Source organism: Varroa destructor, unplaced genomic scaffold, assembly GCF_002443255.2.
Source record: "Varroa destructor unplaced genomic scaffold, Vdes_3.0 BEIS01000003.1, whole genome shotgun sequence".
Classification (NCBI taxonomy): Eukaryota; Metazoa; Arthropoda; class Arachnida; order Mesostigmata; family Varroidae; genus Varroa; species Varroa destructor.
Genome location: NW_019211456.1, coordinates 39,991,743 through 40,018,695, shown reverse-complemented (window position 1 = coordinate 40,018,695; position 26,953 = coordinate 39,991,743). Strand labels below are relative to the sequence as shown.

The window sequence follows — 26,953 nt, the reverse complement described above, 5'->3', positions numbered from 1 at the left end:
CTACGTAACGACTATCAAACCGTCCATACTTTTACCCCCACCTTGTATTATAGACTGTTTTGAAGCATTAACTGGGTTGATGATTGTTTGTAATGGCCCAAAACCTACCAGTGCTATGACGCTTCCGAAACGATTCCGTATGAAATTTGGAGACAATTTCGGGTTGTCTATATAACGATTCATAGGACTCTAGTATTCAGTCGATTCTAGAGCAAGCGCCAAGAACAATTAGTCCCATTTCTTTGCCAAGTAGTACTTTTGGTAGACAATTATTTTAACTCGATTTTTTAATTTTTCTTCTGTTAGATCCTTATTTAATCGAGTATGTCGAAACTGGACAAGGGCGTCTTATTTGACATGCCCCAAACTCACCTCAGGTGCTCTAACTGCCTAAATATATCCCACCTATCACTCTCAAGGATTCTCTAATTTCAAGCATCTGACAGCAGAAATAGCGAAAATCAAATTCAGCTTGTCATAGTTGACCTAGTACGTACATTACGAGCCGTCATAGTATATACGTGGCACCGATCACGTGAAACAATACAACGGCAGAGATTTCTATCCTACGGATCATTCTGTAAACATTTTAAATATAATCTCTGTTTTTTGACACACCTTATGCGTTGACCCAACATCACCCGCCATATGTACGCTATATTCGGTGAAAATGTTCGGATGTCTTCCTTTTCGCTCAATCTAGCTGCTCGTATAAAGTAATCCGGTTCAACGATGACACCCTATGCGGAGCTTTTTTCGCAGGATTTCCACTAACGAAAATCGAACGTCTTTTCCCCAACTACAACCACAGCGAAAACGTTCTGTTCGTTATTCGTCCGGTTTCTCGCAGGGAACGTTGGGTCACGCTAACCGTCATATATTGCCGTTACGAACAGTTCAGCCTAGGTCTAATGCCGCGACTGTTACCGGCCCCTCGCCATAGTCAACTTGTTGCTGCTTCCTCTCCAACGTCTTTGTTCTCCACTGATCGCTCTGATGAGAGATGGTCCTATTCTCTCCGCGTAGAGACTTGAGCTTTCCTGCTATTGCTGCTGTTGCTGTTCCCACACCGAACAAAACGGGACCCGTCCGTTTTCCTTCCCATCTTCAGTTCGCGGTGACAAACAGGATTCGATCAATGTATATGCTTAGGTCCGTTGCAAGGGCACGTTCGTATCGGCGATGGCAGTACGAACGAATGGCCGCTGCTTTAGCAAGCACTACTCTACAACTGACTATATAAGACGACAGTGATTCAGGTCAGCTCAGATATTATTCAGACAGTGAAAAAGCATGAGGGAGAAATGAAAGCGTGAGAGTATTGCGTCGCATTGCCGCTGTCGACAATTGTGAAACATAGGCGAACGGAGTGCGGCAACGGCCGGCCGACCAACCGTCCGGCCAATCGACCACATCTGATGGGATAGTGTTATGACTGGACACGTCTGGGGGCCGCTACCGCCAGATCTAATATTATAAGATTTACTTCATTTCACCCGACTAGGATTCGTTTACCCGCCGTACAAGTCCTACCACCGTTGCCTAACCTTAGCTGCACTGTGGCTGTTTTCGTTACGGAGTTTTGGCCGTTACCGTCTAGCGAGCACCAAACCAACATGCGCATATGTACAGAATACAAAACCGCGTTTACTAACAAGATGGCCCAGAGCACGTTTGGATCTTGTAGTGGTCAGCGTCGTTTGTGAATGCGTGTCTGTGTATGTATGCGACTCTATGTGTGCGAGTGCGTTGAAGCTCCTGGCCGCGTTGATTCCCAGCTAATCTGTTTCTGATCGATGATTAGTCAACACTTTTCAGTCTGAACGTTGAAGGTAACATATTCGGCCGTTCGGGTTGACCATCGCTTCCTGAATCCACGAACAAAGCCGATGCTGGGCAAAGCTTTACCGGCCTGTTTGTGGACACGTGTCCTTTGCCTCAACGTTAGGGCACCCTAGTATCTTCTGGACGTCTGTTTATGTAAAACGCTGAACTCACATTGGATCGTGACTGTTTCGCTTGTTGTTTACGTAATCTAACAGAAAACGGGTATAACAGAGATTTTACTTATCGAAAGCAGATTGAACAATGGACATTTTTTACACAACAGTTATGCGGGTGATCATTAAACATATACGACACATGAAATTTAAAAAGGAATACACATTGGTTTCACGTTCATGAAAGTCTAGTCATACGACTTTGATTCGTACGCATGCGCAACACAGTTTTTGCCGTTACTTTACTATAAAAATTACTTCGATAACACGAAATTGCCTAGATGTCCTCGAAACGTTCTACTATTAAATTAAGGGACAATTATACATTACCTATAATGCCCTAATAGCGGTATCACAGCTGACAAACGAATCGATTCACAAAAATTTCACTTAGATTTGCCCAAGAGCATTTTCAACAGGTCGAAGAAGCGAAAACTCCCTTCAAATAAATACAAAGTCTAACTTGACATTCTTCCTATGGCTTCGTAATGTTCTGTCTTTGATTTAATAATAAGAGATACTTCGATTGAATAGTAATACTCGAGTGCCATCTTCGGAATATACTGCAAACCAGGGATACGCTAAAGGCCCTGCCAAGCTGTGGCAGGATTACTACAAGTAGTGTATCTGGGTTTTGCTGGCAATCATGTGCATTCATGTGCGCATTGAACAGTGTGCTTTCCCCGCTTTAACTAGACCAACCGAAACGCGATGTCGATTTTCACACGCGCTCCCGCCGTGCACAGCGGCTGGAAACTTTGCGCCAAAGTCTTAGCGGCAGCAAGCGGATCCCAGTCCCAAATTTGCCCTAAAAATAGTCCGTTTTGCCATGGTCTCACACAGGCGCGTCCTCGTTTTCTGGCTGTTGCCTAAAAAATGCTGGATCGTTTTGCTGTTAGAATGTTTGACTCTAAAACAAAAAATGACCCGATAAAGGCCAGTGCAAATCTAGGCTCAACTATTCGAAATGTGAAAGTCGTTCGAATGCGGTTCACAGTGTGTACATGTGAGACTGTACTTCGCCTGCTAGGAGACACCGCACATTGCCATGCACATGGTTGTTAATGGCGGGCTGTTTTTTAGACCGATCATTTATACTGCGAAAAGCTCTTTCGCAATAGAGTTGAGACCATTTGAGGCGCGCTGGACAGAAATCGGCGCGAAACGACCCATTTTGGTCGTCCTCGTCTCCTTATTTCGATGCACTATACAATCAGACATAACCGATTTTCAGATCTAAATACGTAGTCTTTGAATTCCTATCATTTGGTAGGTTGGTTTTTTCTTGTGAAAACTCGGTTGCGCTGCTGTCTGCGACACTTCATGAAGAAAATTTTTGGAGCTCACATGTCTCTCCACCAATTACTGAAGTGATGTTACGAGAAGAGCATGCCTTTGTTACACGTTGCCCATATTAATTTAAGCCAGATGCATCGCTATTTGACAATAATAATAAAATGCTAAAGTAACATGTGTTCTTCATAATAGTGCTCTATCTGGTGCTGATGTTTGGGTCGATTCCGTTGAAGTGAATGGTGCAACAGTTTTCGAGCAATTTTCTACCAAATATGGTTTCAGTGATGTTATTATTATTATTCCACTATATTATTAATGAAACAAAGAAAAACGATACCATATCTCGACGAGAGCAAACCAGCTAGAGGGTGCAGGAAAGCACCTCTCCGTTTTAGTCCTGGCACAGCTCGGTCATCTTTCGTCTCATTCGACACACGGTTATTTGTTTTCAATTTTGCTGATTTTATGCACCGCGAACGTGAACGCTGTATTCCCGTCAATCCTGCACTTGGCTCAACCATCCGTCTTCCCATCGCGATAAACAACGTAATAGAACGTCTGTCAGTGGTCGCCATGAAATGCTTTTTCTTCTTCATCTAGAATCGAGAATACCTGCCTGCTTATGTATTTCTTCTTTTCGTTTCCAAAAATAAAAACCATGTATTTATGCTGGAAATCAACCGTCCTCGCACTTGGCTAGCCAAGAGGCGGTCATGCAGAAAGCGAAAATTCAAATTTTCTGCGCCTCTCATCATTATTATCATCATCATCAGTAGTCAGCATCGTCCGCGTCGCCGCCGTAAGCCAATCGGTCGATAGTTTTCGTGTAATCGAAGGAAATATATACGTGCCTTCCACCGTTCGGCCGTCGGCATTCATCATCTACTGAAACCTGTGCGTTACTGATCCAACGTGTACCAATGATCAGTTCAGCATAAGTATATGAGTAACGTTTTCGTGTAAGAAAACGTAAGTCCGGTTTGGCAAAAGGATTTTTCCAATAAAAAAAAAAGAAGATCATACGATTAACTGCTTCTATTTATGCTATGATCATTAAATGACTCAAACTGGGGCTATAAGCTGAGCTGGCAAATCGTACTTTTGGAGTTTCCGTAGTAGCAGCGTATGTGCTGAAATGAACTTCTGCCCTTTTCCACGGGAACCCCGAAATTTGCTTACGTTGGCTATATTTTCAATCAACTCTAGAAGTGCTCATGTTGCGGATTTTGTCAGACATGCCGTTGGACTATCAAAGGACATTAAGAGAATATAGAAAATTTCTATAACTGAAAATAGAGAAAAGTTTCATTCCGACGCCGACTGGCCTCGCCTTCGATAGCTCTCCTTTCAGTCAACTTCTCAAGTAATTATAATTTGAACTTCTATGGAGCAGTTTGTCATCATGTAAGGAGCATTTACAATATTTCAGTTAAAGAAACGTATGACCCGTTACCTAAAACCCACAAGAAATTGAGACATGTCCACTGGCGCGGATAACCCAATTCAAGCCTATGATAACTTCTTTCATCAGCCGAACTTCTCTAAATAATGCCGTTGGAATTTTCGATTTAAAGTTTACAAAACATCTAAGATATAATCCAAAGTCGACAAAAATTTCGTTTAGGCTTTTACGTTACATAAAAATGTATGCATTATACTACTGGTTGTAATTGCTCCTTACTGGACGAAAAAAAAATTAATGAAGATCTCCTATAGATTGTTGTCAGTTAGTTAAAAACGTACGATATAACAAGTATTTGCTATAGCAGTCAGCATAAGTGTCAACTTTTCAAATAGGAACAAATTGAATGCGCGCTCCGCTTGACTGCAGACTAGTTACATTGACATATCATAGTCTCTGTTCTTTACGTTACTTCCGCACTTGTCTATCTATTTGTCTGGCCGTTTGCCTATCAGGTAGTTAGCGCGTTTTCCGATCTCGGCACCTAGCCTATTTCTGCAGCTGCTGTGCCATTCCCTGAAACGGATCGGCTATAGGTTTGTTTCACTTTGGTGGTTCACTTTTGGACCCTACTACTGCTCTTGCTGCTATTATTAGGCTATTGCCCGGCTTGTCGCAGCACGATATTGGAACGTTCGGACGCAATCTCATATACGCCGCTTGTCTTCGCTGACGCTCAGTCGTAGCAAGCCTGTTTCGATTCAGACTTGGGCGCTAGGACAAACTCGTTTAATTCCATTGACGCAGAATCTCGCCCCTGTTATTAGTTGTCCGGTGATCCTTCGTATTATTTCCCAACAGAGATTGCTAACAAGCAAAGAACGTCACAAGCGTGGTGGTTGTCGCCGCCTACCCCTAACGCTGACAACTAGCATCGTTGCGTGATAGCAGAGTAACGCCAGATGTAAGGACATATGGTATTTTTCTACATAGATGGCCACTACCGTCTACCTATGGCCATCGAATCATTCTAATGCCCATATAATTTACATTACAATCGAGTCTGATAAATGTCAAACGTGCTACCATTTTTACTACTACAAAACGTAGATGATTACCGTTTTCCCTGTAAACTAAATAATATCAATATGTTACTTCAAAAAAAGCAGGCCGATGTATGATGTCGCATGCATTTGATTTTGTACATGTTAGCTTTTGCTTTGACGGAACAAGGCTATACTGGGATAAATAATCTAAGCTATTCTGAGCGTTTACTGACGTATAATAAAGAAAAATGTTAGACTAACAGAGAGCTCAATGGCGTTTCTAGAAGGTAGCTAATTCCGAAATCTGCTGTGTTTTGCCCCCTGTCCTAGGCTCGCTGTCTAAAACATAATTGAGAAACTTTTCGCTATGTATTGCTTGCATTAAAGTTGACTCCAAGCGTTGGCTATTTGATTTCTAGTAGTTTAGCTTATTAATCGTCCAATATTTCTTACCTTTGTGTCTTTGAAAACGCCTAAGAAGGCTGTATCGCGGTGCCTAGTATACCCGTGTGCGTTAATGACGAACATACAGTTGATTTTTTAAGGATCAAAACGCTGTGTTCCTGTACTTTTATCCAGACAAAGTAAATGTAGGTATAGAAGAAACGATTTTTAATTAAAAGTATAGGACTATTTAGTTGATCTGCTCGTAGAAGGGGTCCGTCGGCGCGTAGTGACTTACATCGTCTCCCCTGGACAGTATAATAATCGAGAGTAACGTAACCCATATATTAGCCATGTTTCGCGGATAAACCCGATTATTGTAGCCCGTTCCACAAGCTGGTTCGGCAAACGTTGCCCCTTGTAAATAGTAAATCCATAGGGGGCCTACCTATCAAGTATATGATGTTGTATAAGCAAGCTGACAGACCATTAACTGGGGCCCCTGAAATGCAGGGATCTTCTTGGGACGACTAAATTAAATTAAATGGAAGGAGTTCTATCCACTGTACAAAGTACCGATTAAGGCAATCGGGCTATATAACATATATAGCTAGGTGGTCTTGAGGCCATATATGTCAAATAATATAAGTCGCATCGGTTTGGAGTTGGTGCCGTTTGAAAGCTGATTTGCAGTGACAAAATTATCGGGATGGCTCCATTTGAGCTCAAATTAGAGTGCCCGGAAAATAGGTAAAATTTTCAAAAAAAAATTGCCTTATTCTACAACTTTTTTATGATAAAAAACATAAATACAGCCCAGATCCATGACAGATATGTGGTATAGTTGCAGTATCCAAAAAGATGGCTTAAGGACGCTTTTGTTCTGAAAATTTCCTTGTGAGAGATGCTCCTCGAAGTTGTCAACCGTTTACGGAAACGTTGATCAACATATTGCAAAAGTTGAGTAAGACCAACACGGGAGCAGCTATGACATCGCCAATGACATAAACATCTACCATCTATCTATCTAGTTTTATTATATGTCCATCTGCGAAATTTTACAAAAAAAAAAAACAACGAAATCGAGCCGTTTTTATAGCTGTCGAGCAAGGGTGATGAGAAGCGTATCACATACGACAATCATGCCAAAATCAAACAGGAATATATTTGGCACAACCTGTGCCGTAGTCCAAACAGACGCCAAAAAAATGATGTAGTATAATCTTGCCATGATAGGGAAGGAACTGCTATTGCTTGACAACGGACCTTTAATAGAAATTGGACGTATCTTGCATCATCAAAATGTAGTCATCTGTTTCGGTCTCTGCAGAACTACCTTAACGTTCCTAATTTAGTTTTAATGGAACAATAAACAAATTACTTGTCATAATTTTTTACTCAGAAACTACACAACTTCTTCACAGAATGGGGTCGGAATTTTATCGAAGAAATGGTAAAAAGTCATTTATCGAATTGGTGCATATTAGGTTTAGTAATACAATTGTAAAAAAGAAATGCTTCTGTTTCAACTTAAAAACAGTCAATACTTTTTCGACAGTCTAATATTAATATACGTATAAGGAAGGCGTAGCATCTAAATTCGTACGTTCCCCTTAGACCGAATTATATCGGTCGTTTTTATACAACATAACCACCATTCGCCGTAACTAGGTTGTCGATTACCAACATAAGTCAGTCACCTTAAAATATACCATCTTTAGCCCACAAATAATAGGCAGTCACGCAATATTGGCATGACCTCGTTGAAATGTGGCTTAAGTACGCTTTATTTGACAAGTTGAATCCTGGTCCTGAAGTTGCTGTTCATATCTGCATTAAATGTATCATATCTGCATTAAAAGGTATGTTGAAATTTTTTCGTCCAGTTTTGACAAATTTAACTGAATCGTATTGGGGATCTTTAGGCTCGCTTCATGATGATAGTCTTTCTCGAACTTTTCAAGTGTCGCATAAAAACAGATTTTTCGATAGAAAATTTTTAATCTTGGGAGGAGTTCGTCCAGCGCGTCCAGAGATCGAATAATGGCTGATCCCTCTTTGGAGTCACTGCCCATTACGCCAAAAAGCGTGCCAAAATTCATCCAAGTTTGAAATGTCCGACATCGTATCTAAATATATATATATATATATATATTCACGAACTTACCGCATTTACGTTTCTGATCTCGAATCAACTTTTAAATTCTGTGACACTTTTGTACGCATAATGTCACTGAAAGACAGTCTGCATCTAGATGCTCGAGCAAACCCGCTAAACGTATACGCTTCATTTTACGCGGTCAATTCTTCCATCTTCGTTTGTATGCTTGAGACTATTTGTCCTGTGCATGGCCCTGTGCTACACGAACGGCCGTACCATTATAAAAAAGTTTGTTCTTCTCCTTTTTTGTTTAATCCTAGCGTCCCTATATTATTCCACGCAATCCACACACTTATTTACGGCGGCGAAACGGGCACGGGATTTTTGTCACATTAACCTGGAACGCATGAATTGTCACTTTTCAACTGTCATAAAAACGCGACCGAATTCCACGTCCAGTGTTAGCTACGCATAAACCTAATTTTTTGGTTGGAATCCGCAAACGCTCGTGTAGCCTCTGCTACACAGGGAATACTCAATAAACAAGTTACATATTTGTATGTAATGCATATTAATTGCGTTGAGATTAGGATGGCCATCATTAAGAGTAATAATGGGGTAAGAACAGCAATGGTAGCAATTTTTCGCCGTTCCATCATGTCGCCCCGTGCCCACATACGTACATTTACAGCACCTATCTAGCGACTATTGTTAGCCAATATTAAAGCTCGCTAGACAATATCACCGCTCTACTCCGGTAGAACAAACGGAAGTGCTTACCTAGAGCAAAAGCAGGAGTAACAGCACGAAACATTAGCATTGTTTTGTTGTTTTCCCATTGACACTCACTCCCCGTCTGAAACTTCGCATTTCAATCGTTCTCGCATTCTCTAGCCCCCCCCCCCCCCCGCCCTTCTCTTCTTTCTGTCTCCCTCGCTCTCTCTATCTCGAGGCTCAAAGCCTAAAGCAGTTCGGTCGCTAGGGTCTTCTACTGACCGCGTTTATACAGTTTCTTCTCTCCCTATCCAGCGTAGGTCTCCTGGTTCATTCTGCTCTGTACAGCTGGCCACTCTGCCCGCACAACGAATGCAGCTGGTGCAATGGAGGCTACTGCGGTGTGGTGTTATGGTGGGCGGAGGTGGCGGTTGCGACGCAGCGTGGCGTTCATTGTCAACACCGTTCACTGCTGTTGTTAGCAGCTGGCAGGTCTCAAATAAAGTCAAATTGCAATGCCAACTATTTCTATTCTTTCAAAACGGGAGAACGGGCGAAAGGAGTCTACGATAACTCTTCAAGCCCTCCTCTGCTCAACGGACCAACAATCTAAGTGTGCCCCGCAACGGCGAGTGAAAACATACCGGGGTTTTCGCTCGACGAATCGAAGGCATGTACACCAGCCTATATATAGATATATATATCCCTTACGGCAACTATTTTATTATATAGTTGTAGACACTCGAGGCAGCTAAACAATAATACTGGTACGGAAGGAGGGTTGTTGTATGAATTCGTATATAAGTAATGACGTAATTCCATCACTACTCTATCAAAGTTTATAGTCAGCTGTTCTGTTTGATGGATGTCTTAGCTTGCGTTCGTTCTTGCGCACACTTTTAGGTGGTAAACTAGGTAAAGAGTGCATTGTCTGGCGTTATTGTTCCTGCTTCTAAGTTAGCACTAATAGAGTTATATCGAAAAAACAAAGTTTTTCTTATTTTTGCAAACAGCTAGCAAAACCTACGGGAATCGGATACATTCATATATGCATCGACGTAATCGAGCTCTGTTACGATCTGAATAGTTTAAGGTCTGTCAAGTATTGTATTATTTTTGGGCACAGCTCCTGGACTCGACTTAAAACTGTTGCTAATTGAAAGTAATTTCTTACACGCTAATTTACTATCCCAGGTCGGTCACGCACAACACGTCACAGCCTATTCAGTTATGTTTAAAATCGAAACCTTCATACGAATAATCACATCACGCTTCAACTTTCCGCAGTAAGAACAGAAGTGTCGACCGTAGGTTGAGGTATTCCGGGTTACCCACTACTCGTTCGTTACACGCAATTGTTAAGTCCTCTTCAGTTTGCTACCTGCCTTTTTTAAAGTACTAGTCTTTTTAAATATGAGCTACGATCTTCTCAAGTAAGTAGTCTTTACAACCGGTTTTTTTTCTCTTGCAAGAAGCATAGCTTAATCACGTAGACTAGCCGAGTATTATTATGCGGAGCTCCAGGAAAGCGAGGAGATAATTTCTGCTCCTATTTCTTGTTTATGACATTTCGGGGTGGAGCTCGATCGCTGCTTCAATGAGTTTAATAGGGCTTGTCTTTTTGCCATCTGTATGACCCCGGTCACATGCCAGGCGGAAGGACACCCCCCCCCCCACGGCAAGCCTCCCTTCTAAAAAGACTTCCCAAGAGCCAGTCAGACGGGATCGCGCAGTCACTGATACTGGGATACTGCATAGGCAGTTTCACTGTTATTATTATTATTATTATTATTATTAGAATGAAAGCTAATGCCACCGATTCGAGGTCGCGAAAACGATCCGAGTATTTGGTTCATTGCCGTTGTTGTGATTGTCCTTAAACATTAAATCGTACGGCAAAGGCCTATGGTAACCTGGAGGCTTTCCGTGAGCATCGGAAACCCGGGCCAGCAATCCTAACCCAGCAGACAAACGGAAGAACATTGAGACAGAGGGAGGGACTTCGTGGGGATTCTTTGCCTCGATATGGGGACAGCAGGAGTCGTTTAGTAAATGGCCGGAAAAAAGGAAATCGAGACTTCGACTGCTGTGCAAAAGGAAACCGGAACAAGAGGTAGGACGTCCACGGGTCATACATGTTTAGAAGCATCGTGTCCACTACTGCTATCTGCACAGTGGTCTTCTACACATGGGAACGCATAAATCCATAGGAGCAACATAATATATTTTTAAAAGGTTCTACTAGATTTTTTTACGTTATTATCTCTTTTTTTTTTTTAACACTATTATTGGATTACAAGCAGCATGCAAGGAACATTTATATTCGCTCTAACGGTTTGGCCTACATTAAACATTGCTATAATGGAAAATTAATTTTTCTGTCTTTTTTCTACTTGAAGCTTAGATCGAACGCAACCCACTAGTTGTCTTTGTGGCATCTTCGACTAGCTGCATGACGTCGCATTAAAACAATGAGTATCAGCACGACCGACATTCGAGTTGCCTAAGTTATGATTGTATTCCATTACCTCTACAGCGACGTATTGAGCTTATCACATTGTACTGTACAATGCAACCAAACAGTAGACATGAAGCCAGGTGAAGAAAACCTAGTTTTCGAGTAGCCCTCGACCACCATTCCTTTACGTTTCGAGCTCTACGTTCGGTACCGCTGTTAGACATTCCATCAGACGGCTGGCTCCTAGCATAGACATCAGACTACTAGGCGTATCTATCAAAGCTCATATACCTAACGATCACGTACCTGAACATAAGCTAAGGCAGATGCCAACAGAAGCGCCACCACATCACCGTAGCGTCTGAAGCATTAACGTTTAAGAAAAAAGACATAATTAGCTCTGTACAGAATTTTCCGCAATTTTTTTCGTATCCTGTGTAAATACTAACGCCTACTAGAGCCTCAACAAAACGGCTTATCTTCTTCCATTTCACCATAGTTAGTAGAATTTGAGTAAAAGTGGTGTCACATCATCGACGCTGGCGGCAGCCGCAATAACGGCAAACACGTTCACAAAGTTTTAGAATGGCTGACGCTACGTCTCGAGAGACTTTCCATCCATTCGGAAGCGCAGCCATTACGGCCGCCACCTCAAACGCCAGCCACGGTGGCCATCTTCGATGCAGGGCATTTCTTGACTTTCCCAATCGGTTATCCTATCCACTCGTCCTTTCGTGGACAGCCTTCTTCCCAATCGTCCAGACTGCCTTTCCTTCTTCTGTTTCTTTTGCTTTCCATTGGGAGCATTCGTTTTTCAGAATCGAAGCAGCAGTGCTTCTGCTATCCCTCTGTTCACCAAGCTCCCCGTATGCCCCATCAACTATCCACTCAACGTTTTCTTTCTCTGTCGTTGCTCTTTCTGCGCGAGGCAGCGCCAGCGGTAGTGCTGGCGAAGCCAGCCAGCTTATCTCGATTTGCACCGAAGCTGTGGTGCGAGTCTGTCTGTGTGTCCACGCACGGTTGTGCTAGGCAGACATTCACACAGCTACCGTCGTCAGTACACTGCCATTGCCTTTGGCCCTGCTTTAGCCATTGCTTAGGCGCTGAAGGAAGAGTTCCCTTCATCCCTTGTGTCCGCTTCGTTTTGCGCGACCAACTGGGGTATACAGAGAGAGAGAGAGAGAGAAAGAGCGTCTAGTCTAGCCTCGAGCAGCGGACGCAGACGAGGCACCACGGCGAACTGCCACGGAAGCTTTCTTGATTTTTCTCGCCTGTCTTTCGTTTCTTCATCGTTCATATTTTTGATATTTTTTAATAATGAAACAGCCCCATCAGCAGGCAGGCAGGCAGGCAGGCAGGCAGGCAGGCTGGATGGCTAGCAGACCAAGTGAGTGTGTTCCCCAGGGGCACAGAAGTGCAGGCCGAAGCGACTGTAGTGGGCGAGCAGGCAGCCATAGCGCGATGCTCTCTTGTCGTGGGGGGGGGGCAACTGGAGGTTTGGCGGGCTGGATGGCTGGCTAGATGGCTGACTAGATGCCTGTCGGTCCGGCGGTACAGGCAAACGGCTTGAACGGCTGCACAGAGAGTTGCACATACAGGCGGGTGCCGCCGCCGCCACCGCCCCCGCTACTACTATTGGTCTGCAAGATATATCCACACGACGGCTACTACAACGAGCAGCACCTTTACCTCCCCCCCCTCGCCGGAGCGAACGATTTTCTGCGAACAGCCATGGACAACGGCTGCGGTAGAGCTGCTGGAGAAGGCACGACCGCGTGCACACACTCTCTTCTTTTAGCCAGTAGCAGTAGCACTCAAAGCAAAAAGGAGACGCTGGTGAGACTTCGATAGCATTAGTTGGCGGTGTCTTCTCGTTATCCTATCTGTGCTACCGTCATCCTTTAAAGAAAGAATATAGATAGACAGAACGAAAGATACGAAGGAGAAAAGAGCCGAGTGTGGAAAATATGGCTTCGAAAATTATTATGGTAGGGGCAATATTTGTACTTGACATGATTTAATGGTATTCTATAAATATGGATTGTACGGATAGTGTGTAGGAGATACATAGCACATCTACAGTATACACAATAACGAGTTATTCATTATAACCGGAACGACCTTAGCTATTTGGTTAAGCAGTCCAAATGCAGAAGGTACGCTTCGATGGTACATGCAATTGACTCGAAATAAGTTTGTATCAAAAAGAAAAAACATTTGATTATACTTTATTATTAGCCAAAATAATTCAGCCCTAATCTCGAGTGGCACAACCATGCATTCTAGTGAAGCAAAGATATTTAATTATATGTGTATAATAACGTAAAATGTATATGAGATGCGTTTCCACAATACGTAAAGCCTATTTCGAGTTTGGTATCACAACATCTACACATAATCTCTATATTAATCTAGCGAGCCAACGTGCAGAAGTATGAAGACGTGATCCACGCACATTTGAAATCATAGAACAACATTGTTTAATTAAAAGTATTCTTTGTCCTACAGGGTCTGTTACTATTTTCATGCATATGTATTATAGTATGATTTATGAAGCTTCAGGGCTGTGAGAAAGCCAACTATCAAAACGACGATTCTGAATTTCGGCGTCGCTTGCAGGCAGCTCATAGTACCTGTACCTAGTCTGCCCTTGTCTCACCTTTACTTTCACAGGGACATTAGCTAGAAAATAATTTTCCTCAACAATCTTTGGTTTCCTACATCGATCTAGAGACGATACATCTGTCCTCAACGAAATATCTAGTTATAAGTGATACACTTAGTATTCCGATGTAGTGGCAAATATACCACAAGCAATAACGAAAACATATTACGTAATTATGGAACTTCAAAGTAACCGGTTTATGTTTTGCAGTACGTTCAGACATACACGGTACAACTAGTTATTACTTAAACTCGCATCTCATTATTACACACTGTATCAGCCTCGGTCACACTGGTTTGCCCCAAGTAATATCGAAATATGAACTGACTGAGCTTGTATTGGATTCCCGCAGAGGAATATAACATATAGTGTACAGCCGGCTAACTATTAGAAGCATCATCTGCTTGTAAATTCCACTTCACTGACTGACAATTAGTGGAGACACGCCAACTGTTTTATGATCAACCCAAAATTACCTACATGTATTACCCAACCACTAGCGAATGCCTACTTGGGCAATGCAAGTGTTAGAAAAAGCAAAAGGCATTAACGATTTTTTCCATTTATTTCAGCTTTTTTTCTTCTAATCGAAATGCCTCATCCGTTCATCCCTTCATTCATGTTATTTGTCTTTGTGCTTGCTGGAACAACTGGAAACAGACAGGTTTTAATAATGTGGATACGGTGGCGCCATCTGTGGCGAAACCAGGAAACCATGGAGAAAGAGGGAGGAACGTCACGTAATGTTAGTCGAAATAGAAGCAGCAAATACGAGCATATCTACTGAATAATTGTGTTTACAATTGATAAAGTTGACAGAATGATAAGATATGATAAGGTAGAAGGAAGACATCAGCATCTTAGGCAATAAGTAGACATGTTTTAGTGAATCGATGTATCTTAGTATTGCTGCCAAGCTCAAATAGATCGCCTGTGAAAAAAAAACTGTAGGTTTTCTAATTGACGTGGGATACAAATTTAAAAAATCTAGCAAATTACGCATCGACTCCCATACGTACAGGCTAACTCAGGCTCTAAAATACTATCCTCCATCCAGGTTTCCTATCGACACTTTTCTAATAAAGAGATCATTGATTTGATTACTATTATTATTGCTATAAGCATTACTTATACAAATTTTTATAACGGCCTACGGTAAACTTAACGATTCGGATAAGTACAACAATTAACTTGGAAACTGCTGTTAGGCAACCAACATATAATCCGTGCACAACGACATGTACTCATTAATTTTTATTTTTTACAGTGAAAAATACCATTAGAGCTACTAAATTTACTATTTACCAAATGCCGATTCTAGGTGCAAATGTCATTAAAAAACAGGCACATTAGAATAAACAGCATTTCGCTTCGATTCCACGTTGTCTTCTTGTCGAATGCAGCCCTTTTCGCTGCCGCAGCAAATCGGGCTTCCATTCTGAACCGTTGAGCGGTGGATGGTTGACTCGAATAGTGCGAGTCTTAGTCCGTCTTAGAGAAGCAGCCTAGGCTTTGTCTGTTTAGGATGCCGCCCCCCTGGATCAATGGTATCCGCTCCGAAGCTAGGCTTTCAAGAACGCACTTTGCACTTAATTGTCACAGCCACAAAGTGCGAGATGCAGAAATAGTATCGCATTGGAACAGTGACGGCCAAACGCATCCGCAGATCCTCCTTCTTTCCGACCGACCGTCAGGCCGAACCAAGGGACCCAACGGCTAGCATGGGAAACACATCGCGACAAGCAAATGGAATGGCGGTTCAGTATGAATCAGAACCTACCCAGCCGGAGTCAACACAGGCGGCACATTACGGGGGGCGGCGGCAGAGGTGCTTAGAGCCAGCTGAGGTTCGTGGAATAGTGGCCTACCTGCAAGGACCGAGGCTTTGTCCTGCAAGGACAGAGATGTCCCCTCCGTTTGCGGCCCGTACGGTAGCGAAGCGCAACGCCAGGCAGTCAAAATGTTCAATGTAGAGAATAGCGCATATTTACTGATGATATCTGCAATGCTATTGCTGCAATGATCTTGAACTAAATCCGTGGTTACAGTATATTGCAGGAAGAACACAGACTTAGACATAACTACTTGTTATCGTTGAGGGTATTTTCCGGAAGAGAAAAATCTGAAAGGGAGAAAAAGGGCAAGTATCCGCGCTGTAATGCGCAAGCACCATACGCATTTTGGCTTTCCACCGTAGCCATGTTGCTGAACATTTTTTCAAATTTCAAGGACAATTGTTTGGTAAAATTGAATATGTTATTATAATTTTTTTTTTTATAGATATCGAATCGCGCCCTCCATAAGCAGTAATCTTGGAACGGCGGGCATTAAACGAAATGCCTTTGTAAACTTCAACTGACTTCATTGATTTATAGCAAAGTGTTTCTAAAGTTGTCTTTCGTCTGTAACTGAATCGTCGAGTTAGATATGTGACCAATAGTATGGATGGTGGACTTACGCCTAAGAATTAGGGGTTACCGCTTATTACCTCAGTGGTGACCATTATTTTTGAAAACTGCATTCTGCCAGTATTTTCATGTTTTAACGCTACGTTCAGAGGTTTGAATTTCGAAGTTTGGCGGTCTTTCGACATTCAAGGTTTCTAAGTGATAACGCTGAGTAAAAACGTCTCTTATGATTTTCCGCTTAATTTGTCTCGCGCCGCCTGTGTACACTGGGAGAGTGACTGCTGGTGAGGAATAAAGGGTAAAAGAAAAGCGTGTTTGAGGGCCAAGCCTCGGAACTTCAGCCATCGGGTTTTTGTGCCCTGCAGCGGTTCACGGAGCTGTTTCGCTTGATTTCTACGTCTAGCCTTTGGCTTCATTGTGATAAGACATTGTTTTTATACGATCCTCTTGCTCTGACAATCTACGCTGACCCCTTACTTTTTCTAGCGCCTCCGATTGTGCCACTGATGTTGTTTTTGTCTCACGTGCCTGCATTCTAATCATATTCGAGAACAAGCATGCCATTGCTGTTGACAGCACTGGCCATCCTTTAGGCCCTTCCGCGAATGGCGAGTGCAAACAATTCAACAAGGCTCTGGATCACATTTGTCTCCGTTATGCAAAATGTACGGCTGATTGTTTGAAATTTGCTTAATTAGGAACAGGGCACTAAACGCTACATGACTTCTCGGTGTCTCATAGCTTCCTTTGCCTTTCGACGTCGACCAATTGCTTTCAATCATTTTAAGAAAATTGTGTCACATTGTATGATGTGACCTAAGGAGATATATCGCACATCGTTAAAAAACAAAATTTTACAAAGATAAAAAATGTAATAGTTTTGACGGGTTTATGTCGGTCATACTATCTTACAAGCTATTAAACCACTAGTCACAACAAATACATATTCGCACTTCTTAGAAAAGCTCTGGTATAGTTTTACGAAACGAGACATACGCGGAGCACTCATTCTCTATGTATACGCGATAAGAAAAAGATCGTTTACGCATTAGTCTGATACCATAGATTTTACTAAAATGTTCCTTTTAGCTCTGATTCTGGTCTCGATAACACAAGACAACAATATGCACTACCGTCCTGGTAAACGCCAGGTCATTACAAACAGCGATGGAGCGTTCTGTACATTAAAAAGCCAATAAACAATATACATATCAAAGGGCCCTGTATTAGGGTACTTGGGGACGCAACACTGGCACTCGTTGGGAATATTGATTATTTGCACGAATCGGCAAAATCCAATTACTAACAAAGGTTTCAAGCCAAGTTATCAGAAAGATCCCTATTCCGATTGTGGGAGAAGGGCCAGCAGTTTCGAGAATGTAACGCGTCCAAAAGTAAATTTTAAGTCAATGTATGTGGCGTTGAGCCTTTTTGCACTTGACGGCCCAGTCAGACTGAGTACCCAATAGCTAGCTGGAATGTTTTCATGATCTGTAATTGTGCGTCCGATATAAGGCCCTGTGCGCCGGCAGTTGTCCATATGGGCCGAGCTATTCTATCTTGCATGCTATAGAAATTAACAATGGCGGTCGCTTATTGGACGAACCTCTTTTAAGCCGTTTCTTGCGGAGAGGCCATACGACAGCTGTCTCAAAGAATTTTGCTATACGTTTTCCATTGAGCGATCTTCCGTGAGAGCAAGGTTCCCGCTCACAGTTAGGTAATCACGATTTGAAGCCGACAACAGTTTCGGCCATGACGCAATCAATACGGCACGTACTTTGATCGCAAACCATTGGATGCTGCTCGAGCGCTTCCCTGTATATCGAGTACTTGGTTCGAGTTTCGCAATGATCAGCGTCAAGGTGAACGCTGTCAGCGGGTAGAAAAATATTGTCGTTATATAGATAAATCGTTACAACTAGACACGCTATTTCACTAGTTGACACTGCTTAGCAGACCGCTATCGTGCAGGCCAGTATCGATCGTCACGCGGCCATGCTCAATTTGTATAAAATTTAGATATGGTCCGTTTAGGTTTTGAATAAAGCGATACACTTACGTCGATAGAGTAATGGTAGCGCTAAATTTCACTGGGTACTAATATACGGTTTAAACGTTTTCTTAGCGTAACAAGAGCCCATTGTCTACAAGCCGTTGTTTTCTCCCTGAATAGATCGATTATCGCTTAGTCGTACTATTACTATCGACGTTTTGATGACTTGAAGAAGATCTCCTAGCTGTTGGTTATGAACATGCGTCTTGCTGATAATCGTCTGGCGGCTTGGACGACCGCAAGTCGGTTAGGTTCTATGTTATTATTGATTGCGGTGGAACACCCATCACATGACGACAGATCAACGACGACCCAACATTGGCCCGTTTGACAATGATGGCCATATCGATAGCTATGCAGAGATGTCAGCCAGTCAAGGAATATTGCTTGTCGCAAATCTTCTTACGTCCGTAACTATCGTAGCGGATGCGAGGACCTTACCGTCTCCAGCTATCGTCTCGAACCACAAATATAACGAAGCTTTCGTTTGAGTAATATTGTTAGAAGAATGATAGTATATTAAATAGTCAAGCTGCTCGGTTAAGACCAAAGTGTAATAGTCAAAGTTGTGACAGTAGTGTCAATTTGTAAGACATAAAAAGGACTAAGCCAGATTAGAGCAGGTACGCTATTGAATTTATGCTAGCTGCTCCTTGACAGGGAGCCGCAATCAGGATATCTTGAAGACGCTGCCATTCACGACTGCCGAAAGGTAGCCGGTCGTATATTCCAGTCAGCCATCGACCAGACTACTAGTGACACGCAAATCAAATACAGAAAACTGTTTTTTTCGGTGTCTTCTTTGGTTCGATTCTTCGTTGGCTGGATGGTCGACGAGCGACTGCGACGGACTTCGTGAGCTTTTTATGGCGACATAGTGAAACAACCGCGGCGATTTACGGCAGCCGACTTGACTGTCGGTTGACGTTCAAACGAAAAGCAAGCAGAAAGGAACGGTGAGAAAAAATGCGAGATTTCACATAAATATATTTATTCGGCTGGTCCATTGTTTCGTAGGCGACCACTGTCGTGAATTCGATGATGTTGGTAAGTGGCCGCTTGCCAAAGGGGTCTATATGTGTAACGAGATATATATATATATATATATATATCGAGACGGACGCAGCTACAGAAGTGATCAGCTGGACCCGACCTATCCTGATGTCGCCTTAGGTCTGGCTTATATTTGACGGAGCTTGTATTTGTTACTGTTGTAATACTGTAATTAGGAGATCAGTTTCATTCCACTTTGTGGAGCTATCATGGGAATACATTTCATGTTGCTTAGTATGAAGCACACCATTGACGCAAAGGACGCACCGATTGCTTGACTTCCTACTGAGGATATCCGCTTGATAGCTTGTTGTTTACAGTCCGTAGGTCGGTACAACTAAGTTCTGTTTCATTGAGTCTATTCCTATGTTCACGTTATTGTTTCAATGTGTCATCCAATATAATTTTGCTTTATCTCAAAGAAACACGGACTGTATGTATATGAACATTTAAAATAATATCACACTTCAGAAGTATAAATCGAAAATCGACATGACCTCAGAGACTTAATCCTCTGCTATTCGTTCGCAAGGAACACTTATACATAAATCTAATATAAGGCGTACTTCAGGTTTGGCTCACGTGTTCGAATATATCTCACATAAAAGCGACCCAAACTGGTTTATCTGTTCTTGCTTGTTAACAAATAAAATTTACAAAAACGTGGTTTAAACGGCACCGTGTACCGGTGTACATATTGAACCTGTCATGAATTGAACAGTCACTCTGTGTGCAGCTACATTCATATTTGACTGAGCCACCAAAAATGGCCGAGTCGATCTCTCCTGATTGCTTGTACATGCATATTTCCACTACAGGATAGCATAAACTTGTCTTCATAGGTTTCAGAAACGACAAATGGGCATAATTATGCAGACAGGTAAAGCCGTATTTGGAGAGCTACACTTGTATGATTAGATTAGGTCGCTCACCAGCAATAGTGGCCACAGCCGTAAAGGTATATGGCTGGAAGCTGGTTTTGAGCTGCCAAGAAAGGGGTGTGGTAGACCATATACAGAGCAAACTTCGCTTCCCCTCGAAAGCCAAGCTGGACCTCTGAATGCATTACGGGTGAACCAGACCGCAGATGTCCATCTCTAGCTCGGCTGACTCTATCGTCCCCTTCACATCGTCCCTGAAACATTCGTTCGAATGAAAGGAAACCTCTACGGATACCGGCCGAAACACTGCCGCGCTGTCAAGTGCGACAACTACGCCGCCGCTGGTCATGTTAAGTTGATGGACGTTCAGGTGGAGCAACCTATGGACTCTGCCGGGCGAAAGTCCGTAATCGTGTGGTGGTGCTTGCCCATGGTAGTATTATAGTAGTTCTATAAGAAAAAACAAGAAATGCTGCACCTAGGGGACCAGTTGGTAACTTGGCTTGACCGGGTTGTTCAAACCGTCATCCGGCAAGTCACAAAGGGTGACAATGAACGACCTCACAGCTCAGTAGTGCATGGAGCGGTAGGGGAGCAATGTCTGCGGCTGCCTATAGTGCGATACTGAAAGAAGACTACCACACACAGGGGCAATAAGTCCCTTGACCGTTGTCCTGGTACTTAAACGTTGTACGTGTGGGATTTTGAGTGTTTCCATAGTGTCACTATGGGAAATTCAGGGATGTGACTCGAACAGTTGAACAGGAGGTGTAGAGCAGATGATGTACCCAAGCGAGAAATGAGGACGAAGAATAACAGCCAGATCCTGTGGTTGGCGTCCGCTGATTTCAATGGGTTGGCAGGAGAAATTTTAAAGGCAGCATCTGCTATGACAAAGTTGACTACATCGACCAAATCGCTATTGTGTACGCCAATCATTGATAAGAACGTGTGCATTGAGAGATGCACAAATTTCGATTTCCAGTTATCCGTTATCAATAATCGCTACCTACGGACACAGTATGAATATGGTGTCATAAGTAACAATGCGGTTTACAAAAAAGATCAGATTTAACCATTTTTTTTAAATTGATTCATTGACCGTACGTGTACAGACCCACAAATGCGCTTACCCACAACTATATGTCCTGTTATGACCTTACAATCAGGATCGATTCAATATTATCCTAGCGGTCTGCATAAAGTCACATTCTAGAAATGAATGTTATATTAATCAGACGATTAAGTGATCAAACGAAAAGGATTGTAAACGCCTGCCAAAGTGCCTTGACATCACTGTACGCTAAGGACTACCTGCTCGACGTTCAATGTGCTGATTATCAGAACTGCAATCAGGTCATACACAGATAGTATCTCTATTTAGGCGAATGATATTTTCACTCCGGGAGCTGACTCGTCCTTTAGAATGATGCTACAATAAATCTTATGTAGGTACTATATAGCAGGCTCTTAGGGTCACAGGTAGTTTTCTGTGATTCCGTTTCGTACATAGAGCCGTATGCGGAAAGCCTGATGGGGGCGCTTCGGCAGTTGGCCAAGTTGTCGATAGTCTTGTCCTGTTTACATGCGAGTGCACATGATAAGTAATTTGTTGCAACAGCAGTAACCGTACCGGTGGTAGCTTTACTCGAGGGTATGAAGTAACCGAACGGCTTAACCTCTTGTGGGCGTCTGTTTGTTTGTCCGGCGAATTGCAGTGAATGCCCCAGGAAAACTGAGCTGAACATAACCCAAGTTTAAAGTCAGTCAATCGGGTCGTCCAGTGGTTTTTTCTTCTCCCTGACCAGCTGGTAAAAGTCGACCGCTAAATAGCCCGAAGCAGTACAAACGCAGTACAAAACAATGAGCAAAAACGACCGGCAGTAGTGTCAGCGCTAAGACAGCTCACAGAGAAAGGAAGGAGGTCGAAGCAATGGTGGACAAAGAGCTGAGGCGGAGGCTCAAAAGATTATAATGAGATAAGAAGCAGTGGGTGTGATTATAGCCAAATAGTCCGTGTGAGCTGATGATGGACGTTCTTCTTGTGAGGAAAGCGGATTGCTTTCATATCTGCGCCGGAATCCTGCTATCCGCAAGAAAAATACAGCTTCTTTTCGAAAAATTGCAACAGGATTTACCTGTATGAGCAAAGGTAATTTAGGAAAGTCTAATTTTTACCGATCCGCGAAAAATCGCACCTCTAGCTAAACGTTGCCGTATTTATGGATTGAGGTGTGATCAATAAAAGAGAGAAAACGTGGACTGCCAATCTTTAGACTTGTTAAAGCATCTTTTAATTTAAAAAAAAAAAGAAGTCATTGATATCGGTTTCATTTCTAGAATTCTTACAAGAAACTATACAAATATTAAACTCTTAATTTTTGCGGCTAAAATGTAAAAATATGTATGCATTGGCTGGTACGAAAAAGGCTTCTCTTTAACATAGGTTGATCTAAGCGGTCAGTATAGCCCATTGCCTCAGGCGCTTATCACTGCCCGCCTATGTCTACCCAACAAACAAATACAAATGTACACATTCTACACTTGCTAAAGGACAAACAGTTTATTCTAAAGTGTTTACCTCTCTCGCTAGCGGCTATGGACTGCTAGTAAGGTAGGTCTGTAGGCAGGTAGGCGGATATGGAGTAACTTCTAGTACCACCCTTGAGCAGTGAGAGCGTTTTGTCGGCGCTCTATCCCGCTTGGACTGCACTGCGATGATCTACAGTAAACAAACTACTTTCGCTTCCTGTCAAACGGCAGAACGACGGGGCGCTGCAAGGCTGTACGCTTACACTTACAAAGCTGTCCCGTTTTCCTCCACCTCTGTTTTCAACCTTTTCACGTTGGTCAGGACGGTTGATCGTCGCTATGGTTAAACACACCCCCACCGTAGCATCATAGCTGGGCTATAGGAAAAGCTAGAATCCTGTGGTTTACATACACTTAACATGTTTTACTCCAGGCTTTCTTCGATTTGCGGCGTTAGAAATAAACGAATAAATGACGACCTCACTGATAGGAGTTGAAAGCGATTCCCTGATTTTTCCCCCTCAATGCTGATCTGCATCAGTAATCGGCTCCGCTTCCACGTAGGCGTCAATGGTCTGAAATGGGCCCAGTGCTAATTCCGATATGTTGGTCTACGTTTAAACGAACCCATCTGGCCAGTATCGAATGGGTGCACATAGCCCCCACATCAGAAAATTGAGGCGGTAGACGCAACTTGGATCAGAAGCCTGCGGAGCAACTATCTATCCAGGGTATGAACGACACCCCTCTGTAAAGCAGCCTTGCAAGCTTGCCGGGGCGGTAGCATCTACTTATTATTATTATTTAGGCCAGCGAAGATCGTCGTGGGCACAGAGCAAAAGAAAGAGAGAGCTACAGAAAGATTGCTTGAAGGGAGCACAGCAACCCTTTTGGTAAACAAGGGCGATCTATACAATCCCCCGTCAGTCTTTCCCCTATATGTCGCTTGCTGCACTCGTTGTCAGGTACGCCACTCCCATAGCACAGTTACGCGCTAGTTTGTCTCCCCTTTACCGTTCGACAGAGTGAGCCAGCCACCAAGACCGCCCTCAAGGTATCCCGAGTGAAGTGTGGCCACGGTGTATATGAGAGCACTCTGGCGGCCAGCCTTCCTTCACCTATGAAGTGGCGGAGGTGAGGGGAAATAGCAGGCAGTAAGGCCAATGCAGCCTGCATGGACGGAGCCGCCTCTCATGCTCTCCTCCTTTGTCCGTCTCTCTACTGCTGGTTTCTCTCCCTCGTCTATGAACGCACCGATAAAGCATTTCTGCTCCTAATTTCACTTCCATAGCACCTCACATCAGTTTGCCACCGCCGCCTCTGTCGTAGCTGCTGATATACATACGTACTACGCAGTAGGCACGGGGCTTGTGGTGGGGTAGATTAGGTAGTGGCGCTGCAAAAGCTGCCGCCTCCTTCGGGGCCGAAGTTGCCACCGCCACCACCAATCCGCTGCTACCGCCGCCATTGCAGTTACTGGAATGGGGCGCTAAGGGACGCCGCTGTACGGGGTACGGCAGTCATGTGCTAGGGGTGCAACATCGGGGGCAAACAGTAGGAGAGAGGCAGAAAAAGAAAGCTTATGGAAGAAAATAAGTGGTGGCAGTGTTCTACTGGGTGATGGTGATGGTAGCAGAGCGTAGATGGTGGCAATGGTGGTCCAGGGTAAAAGGCGTCGGAAGCGACAGGGGGGCAGAATCGACACTGCAGTGTGGACTGGAGCTGTGGCGAGGGTAATTGCTGTTGGCAAGCATCTTTGCCTGGCTAGCCGACTACTAGTCCTTTCTATGCCCATTGCGATCCCGGCTCTTGATGAGAGATGTGAGATAGACTAAGAGAAAGAACTGAAGTGGAGTTCAGCCTGCCGGTCGTTGTCCCTGAAGGAGAGCTACGGAAAGCCCAAGAGCATGATTCCCGTCGCGTTGCGTGGCATCCTTTATTCCGAAAGGAACTTGAACACCCAGACGCACGCACGCACGCACGCACATACACACAATCGCGCATCGAATCACTCACCGAACAGTTGCGATCCATTTAACCGATCAGACCCTGCACAATTCACATGCACGAATGCATACAAAGTGAGTACTTTAACCAAATCTTCTACAAAAGGAGGATTCGCCATTCTTTAATGATTCTAGTAAGTACATTAGAGTGTACTAACAGCTTTAGGATCAGCTGTTTTTAGCATAAATATACACTGGGTAATGAGTTAAAATCATCTCGCAAGTGGCCTGGTGATCTTCACTGAAAAATTTCTCAAATATTAAACCGATAATGACGTTTTAACGTGAACTTTTTCTTTCTACCGTTCCATTAACGTTCTTCACTTCATCATAACAAACTTCCATTAATATTAGTATGACATATATAAATTATAGGAATCCATTATGGCAAGGCTTGACCAAGAATAGATTTGTTGTGAACTTTAGACCGATAAATATAGTGGGTCACTTTTAACAGTGCGGCTTATCACACCAACAATAAACAGTACGCTACTACACGTCTGTATTATTAAATTAAGATGTATGCGTTGCAGTATAATGATAGAAACTAAGCCAAGTAAGGCGCTCAAGTAAATTATAGAAAACAAGCGTGTACTAATTCAAATACAATCAAACACTCTAACGCTATTTCTGCAGACTTTCGAGTAAGTCTGTAGTATTAATGCCGTATACTGATCCACTGTCAGCCTAAATATTTTTTTAGGTACGGAGTTCTACTTTTTGTGAAGACCCCAACCTTGTACGGGTTGGCAGGCGCGTTGATTAAATGAACCAGCCTTCTTGGTTTATCCTATTTTATTTACTTGGTTTTATTTTATTTACTTTGTTTCTGTTACACCAGAGGAACATGTCGATTACCAACCAGAATGCATGAAATTGCCTGCACGAACTGGAAACCAAATTAAATTCTTCGATATAGATTAAACAATGTAGGCGCCCATAATTAAATCCTAGTTCTAACAGTAGTAACCCTCCGCCCACGCATGACCCGAATCCAACCCTCGTCTGGGTCCACCTCTGCTCTCTCAGAGCCTTCTTGTCTCTCTCCGACGGCCCACTGACCCCTGTCCAGTGTTTGGCTATTATCATAAAATATGCGCCTCCCAACGAATGCTTGCCTACTGGAATTACCTCGGCGCAGCCTAGGTTTTTTTTATCCCCAAAACCTGTTCTTCTCGGGTACTTTCCCTGCGTGAGCAATATTAGTAATATTTTGATTATGATGAAATCATAGAGTTCTAGGCCTATCATACAATACAGACAAAGATGCAAATATTCGACCTGAGAGTCCTCCTGTTAGCATCCTCGTAAGGAGAACTTTCCTGGAGTATCTGACTTTTTTTTCTAGGGACACTCAACGTCACTGCCGTTGCCGGCTTTCCCGTTGTCGCCCTTTAGCTGAACAGTGCCTATCCCCATTCCGGTGGACTCGTAGATGTCATTGCCGTCGTGGCGTCAATAAATTGCATTGTAGATAAGCCATCCTGTACTGGCCGTGTTTTGAGCCTCTGGGAGCACTGTTTCAATGCTACTATGGCACTCACCATCCACTGTTCAACAGGGCCAGCGGCTTGCGCCTAGTCTTTTGCCGTCGCTGCAGTATCCTTTCTGTTGGGCAGTAGCGAAGCCTGCGTCAAGCGCGGACACAGCACTGCGACAGCGACGACACAGCCTCCGTTCGTTGATTCGTTCGTTCGTTCGCTGAATCTGTCTCATTTTCGCCAGGCAGCGCGAGTTGAGCGGGGGCAGAGAATGGGGTAGAGGCGGGTGACGGGGGACTTTCAGGGCGAACAGGGAAGCTAGGGCTCTTTGCGCTGCCAGCTAACATCTCGCTTGCCTAGTCAGTCTCTTGAAAGTCTCTACCAAGCTGCTCACTGTTCGTGCACTACTCTTTTTGGGAAGTTAAAATTCGTCGCATGATGCAGGATCGTCAGTTGGTGAAGGAGCAGCG

At 43.4% G+C, this 26,953-nt stretch overlaps 1 long non-coding RNA gene across 2 annotated transcripts in view; it reads left to right on the top strand.

Annotated features, from left to right (window-relative positions):
- Positions 1-18,913: 18,913 nt before the first annotated feature.
- Positions 18,914-26,953, top strand: part of LOC147756944 (uncharacterized) — a 33,840-nt gene continuing 25,800 nt past the window's right edge. For both annotated transcript variants that reach the window (XR_015323835.1, XR_015323836.1), the window contains exon 1: positions 18,914-19,486. This is a non-coding gene — a long non-coding RNA (uncharacterized LOC147756944). The remainder of the gene's footprint in view (positions 19,487-26,953) is intronic.